The following is a 6127-nucleotide window of genomic DNA, read 5'->3' as shown; positions in this document are numbered from 1 at the left end:
CAATATCGATACATTATTATTAGCTAAAATCCATAGTTTATATTAGGGTTCATTCTTTACGCTGTATTTTCCATTGTTTTATCATGTGTATAATGACATATATCAACCATTATAGTATCGTATGGAATAGTTTCACTGCCCTAAAATACCCTTGTGCTCCAGCTATTCATCTCTCCGTCTCTCCCCCTGAATCCCTGACAACCTCTGATCTCTCTACTCGTTCCTTCGTTTCGACTTTTTGAGAATGTCGTATATCACTGGAATCATACAATACTTAGCCTTTTCAGATTGGCTTCTTTCACTTAGCAATATTCATTTAAGGTTCCTCCAGGTCTTTTCATGGCTTGATAGCTCATTTCTTCGTAGCACTAATTCATAAGCCATTGTATGAATGTACCACAGTTTATCCATCCAAAGACATTGTGTTAGTTTGTTAGGTTGCCATAACAAAATACTACAGATTGACTGGCTCAAGCAACAGAATTTTATTTTCTTACAGTTCTGGAGGCTAGAAGTCCAAGATCAGTGTTGGCAGGTTTAGTTTCTTCTGAGGCCTCTCTCCTTGGCTTACAGATGGCTGTCTTCTTACTATGTCCTCACGCAGTCTTTGTGTGTGCGCTCCCCTGTTGTCTCTTTGTGTGTCCAAATTTTCTGTTTTTATAAGGACACCATTCAGATTGGATTAAGGCCCACCCTAACGGCCTCTGTTTAGTGAATCACCTCTTTAAAGGTCCTGTCTGTAAATAGCGTACAATCACATTCTGAGGTACTAAGGGTTAGGGCTTTAACATATGCACTTTTGGGGAATTCAGTCCATAACAGACATCTCATTTGCTTTCAAGTTTGGGCACTTACGAGTAAAGCGGCTATAAATATTTGCGTGCAAGTTTTTGTGTGGATATACATCTTCAACTCATTTGAGTCAATACTTAAGAACACAATGCTGGATCATATAGTAAGTGTATGTTTAGTTTTGTAAGAAACTGCCCCCAAACGGCCAGTTTTTGCACAAATGCATATGCAGAGGAAACAGTTTAGTATCTATTAACAGCCTGTGCCTGCAACTATGTGCTCATCTTTTAAGCAATAGAATTTATCCCAAGTTATAGTGTGAATATTGACATTTACATTAGAACATACCCCCAACAACCTTATCTGCTCCTTTCTTCACTTTTCAAACACTTTTATTTTGAAATAATCCTAGATCCACAGAAACGTGTGGAGAAAGTACAGAGAGGTACCATGAAATTTACACTGAGTTTCCCCTATTAGTTACATCTTATATTAACTATAATGCAATATCAAAACCAAGAAATTGGAATTGATATGACATGTATGTATAGTTCTAAGTCATTTTATTACATGTGTAGATTGGTGTAACCACCACTACAATCAAGATAAACAACCACTCCATCCTCACAAAAATCTTTTCTGTGCTAGTACTTTATAGTCACATCCACTCTCCATACTCTCATCTTCCCTAATCTCTAGCAACCACTAATCTGTCTTCCATTTCCATAAATTTATCGTGTCAAGAATGTTACATAAATGGAATCATAATTTGTGAATTTTTAAGATTGGCACTATTTTTACTCAGCATAATGCCTCTTAGGTCATCCAGGTTATTGAATGTATCAATAGTTCGGTCCTTTTTATTGCTGAGTAGTGTTGCACGGTATGGATGTACCATAGAGTGTTTAACCATTAATCTATTGAAGGACATTTTGAGTATATCTATTTTTTGGATATTACAAACAAAGCTGCTTTGAACAATGTAATACGAGATTTCTTGTGGACATAAGTTTTCTTTTCTATGGGATAGATGCCAAGGAGTGTTATTTATGGTTTGAATGGTAAGAATATGTTTAAATTTTTTTTAAGAAGCTGACAAATTACTTTCTAGAATAGATGTACCATTTTACATTCTTACCAGCAATGTATCAGAGATTCCTTTTCTCCTCATTCTTGTCAGAATTTATTTTTTTAATTTCAAATTTAATTTCTTTAATAGTTTTAGAGCTATTCAAATGATCTATTTTATATTGTTTGAATTGTAGCAGTTTCTTATTTCCAAGAAATTGGTCATTTTTATCAAAGTGGTAAAGTTTATGTGTATACAGTTGTTTGTAGTTTTCCGTATTACAGTTTGATGCCATAGTGTCCATAATGATATCCTTTGTTTCATTCCTGACGTTGGTTATTTGTATCTTCTCTCTCTCTCTTTTTTCCCTTTGTCAGTCTCCCTAGTGGTTTGTCAATTTTATTAATTTTTTGTTAAACTAGCTTTTGTTTCATTGATCTTCATTTTTTATTTTTCAAATTCACTAATTTTTACTCTTATGTTTATTGTTTCCTTCCTTTTGTTTACATTGGGTTCATTTTTTTCCTTTTTTTCTACTTTCTTGAGGTAGGATATTGATTATTGATTTGAGACTTTACTATTTTTTAGTGCACAAGATTTTCCTTTTATCTTTCTGTTATTGATTTCTATTTCTATTTCTTGTACTGATTTCATTGTCATGAAAGAACACACTCTGTATAATTTAAATTCTTTTAAATTTGTTGGGGTTTTTTGTATGGCCCTTGATATGGTCTATATTGGTAAGTGTTCTGTAGCACTTGAAAAGAATATGTATTGTGTAGCGGTTAGGTGGCATGTTCTATAAATGTAGAGTGGATCCTGATGATTGATCATACTGTTGATTTATTCTATATCCCTGCTGATCTTCAGTTTAATTGTTCTATCAACTGTTGAGAGAGAGATGTTTAATTTTTAAAGTGCATTTGTGGATTTTTCTATTTCTCTTTTCAGTTGTCCCAGTTTCTGCTTTATATAATTCTTAGTTCTGTTATTTGGTGTATACACACTAAGGTTTGCTATATGTTCTTTTTTGATTGAAACTTTAGTAATTAATATAACATCTCTCTTTGTCTCTGTTAATTTTCTTTGCTTTGAACTCTATAACCTCTGATGTTAATATAGCATTCCTGCTTTCTTTTGCTTAATATTATTAGGATATATCTTTTCTCTCTTTTTCCTTTCAACCTATGTCTATCATAATATTTGAAGTGTGTTTCTAATAGATAGCTTTGAGTTAGGTTACTTTTAAAAAATCCATTCTGCCATCTCTGTCTTTTAGTTGGTGTATTTAGATCATTTACATTTATTGTAATTATTGATGTGTTAAGACTTAACTCTGGCATTTTACTTTTTGTTTTCTGATTTTTTATTTTTTTTACTCTTTTTCATTTTTCCTGTCTTCTCATGTGTTATCTAAAACATTTCTTAAAATTCCATTCCAATTTATCTATAGGGTTTTTGAGTATATCTTTTTGTATACATTGTTTAAATGGTTGTTATAGGTATTACATTGCACATACTTAACTTATTACAGTCTACTGGTGTTGACATTTTATCAGTTTGAGTGAAGTATAGAAATATTACCTCTCTCTAATTCTGTTTATCCTTTTCCATTTATAATTTAACTGTCATAAATTATATTATATATATATATATAGATAGATTATATATTCCCTACATATTTGAGACCATTTTGTCCTTTTTGGTTTCAACAATTATTGCTTAGAAATCTCAAGAGGAGAAAGTGATTCTATTGTATTTACCTATGTTTTTGCTGTTTCCACTGTTCTTTCTTCCTTCTTGATACTCCAAAATTCCTTTTTAATACACTTTTTAATTTTTTTTCTATGAGAGCTTCTTTTATAGATTCTTTAAGGGTATTCTGCAGAATACAAACTCTCTTACTTTTACTTTATCTAAGAATAAATTTATTTTGCTCTTCATTTCTGAATGATAATTTTGCCAGACATAGAGGTTGTGGTTGACATTTTTTTTCCAACACTTGAAAAATGTTGTGTTACTTCCTTCTCGTCGTGAATGATTTCTGATGAGAAATCAGCTGTGATTTGAAATTTATTTTCTGTATAGGCAAAGTATCATTTATCTCACGTGGCTTTCAAAATGTTTTCTTTGTCTTTAGGTTCCAGAAGTTTGACCATGATGTATGTTGGCATGAATTTCTTTCCATTTACTTTATTAGGAGTTCATTCAGCTTTTTGAATCTGTAGGCATACATCTTGCAATAAATTCAGGAAATTCTCAGCTATTATTTCTTCAAATACTGTTTTTCAGTCACGGCTTTTTTTTTTATCTTCTTCTGGGTCTCTGATAAGATGAATGTCAGTTCATTTGTTATAGTCTCAAGGGTCACTAAGATTTTATTCTTTCTTTCTTTTACTATATTTTCTGTCATTAAGATTTCTATTGTTCTATCTTTATGTTCATTGATTATTTCTTCTGTACTATCCATCATACTGTTGAGGTGTTTCAGCGAGGTTTTTTCTTTTTAATTTAGGTTATTGTATTTTTCAGTTCTAAAATTTCCTTTTGGTTCTTCTCTATATTTTCTATCTTTTTGCTGAGACTTCCTCTTTTTTGTTTGTTTGTTTCAAACATGTTCATAATTGCTCATTGAAGATTTATATGATGGTTAAAATATTTATCAAATAATTCCCAACATTTGGGATATATGAAACAAAAAGAAAACACAAGAAACTCACCACTATGGTATTCCTTGGGCCCCAAGGTTCTAGCTAGTCTGCCCTCCTCTCATTGTCTTTCAGAGCCTTCTTAATTTGTTTTATATATAATTTCCAGGGTTTTTACTTGTGCTTAATGGAACGAATAGGGAGAAGTTTATTTATATCTGGAATGTCAGTGGAAGGTGTTATGGACTGAATTGTGTCTCTCCTCTCACTCCAAAGTTCATATTTTGAAGCCCTAATCCTCAGTGTGACTGTATTTGGATTAAGGAAGAGATTGAGGTTAAGTAAAGTCCCCAGTAGAATTAGTGTCTTTATAAGTGGAGACAGCAGAGAGCATACCCTCTCTCTCTCCACATGTGAGGATACAGCAAGAAGGCAGACATCTTCAAGCCAGAAACAGAGTCCTCACCAGAAATTGAATTGACCAGCACCTTGGTCTTGGACTTTCCTAAGACAGAAGACAAGTAAAGTAAAGGGAAGTGCTTCTCCTTTTACTCTTTTACTTTCATTAGTAAATTCTAAATGTGTAAGGACGAAACTAAAATACGGCTACACTCTAGTTTACAAAACTCAGGTTATCCACCGTTTTTAGGTGCCATAGTGAAAAATAAGCCAGATAATGATCTTGGAAAATCTTGCATTTAAAAAAAATGGATCATTTCCCTGCTGGACACAGTTAATCTGTATGGTCTATTTTCTGTACACTAATAGTTCAAAAATAGCAACTATGAGTCCCTGTTATGTACGAGGCATAGTCTTTGTCTCTTTCTATGAGGGCCTTTATAATACTTCATTGTCTATCATACATCTCTACTTCTTATTGTTGTGAAATATGCCATTGTGTGTTTTCATTTGGGCCACAGTGTCTCATTTCCTTCTATAGAGGCCAAAAGAGAACTGTTCTGTCCTTGCTCTTATCAGGTAGAATATCAATACATAACCCAGTCTTATCCCTTTGATGTTCTTGCAAAGGGCTTTGAATACAGACGAAATAATATAAAATTGAAAGCTAGCATTCATTTAAAGTCATAGTGGTATTGCTAGTGTGTTGGGACTAAAAATGTCCTGCTGAAAGGATAGAAGTATTTTGGCCAGACTATTCATACTGAAAGAAGGTTGCTGTACTTTTTATTCTTGGCCTGATACAGCTATCACCTTAGATTTTGATCCTCCTTCAAGTCTAGTCTTCCACTTTTGTTCAATTCTGTGATCAACCATTATCCTTCCACTTGATTTAAAATATTTCTCTTTTCTTCATCCTCTTCCCAACCTTTAAGATAAGCAGATTTGTTTCTGTCACTTGCAACCAAGAAACCTAACAGATGCAGAAATCTGTGCTGAGAAAGGCTTATAGATATCAGACTTGTAAGGAAAATGTGGAGAACCTGTGACTTGCTTTCTTGCCTAGCTAAGATAAAGTGTGGGGAATATTCCATTAATTTTTTCAGGATAGGAATCTGGAATCTCAAGATATGTAGTGTAAAAGGAAGTATCTGAAATATCAATTGTATTCATATGGAATCAAAGACCCATTGAGGACAAGGTCCTGGATGCTGATGCC

The sequence above is a fragment of the Diceros bicornis genome, chromosome 16, assembly GCF_020826845.1.
Source record: "Diceros bicornis minor isolate mBicDic1 chromosome 16, mDicBic1.mat.cur, whole genome shotgun sequence".
NCBI lineage: Eukaryota > Metazoa > Chordata > Mammalia > Perissodactyla > Rhinocerotidae > Diceros > Diceros bicornis.
This window is presented reverse-complemented; position numbering follows the sequence as displayed.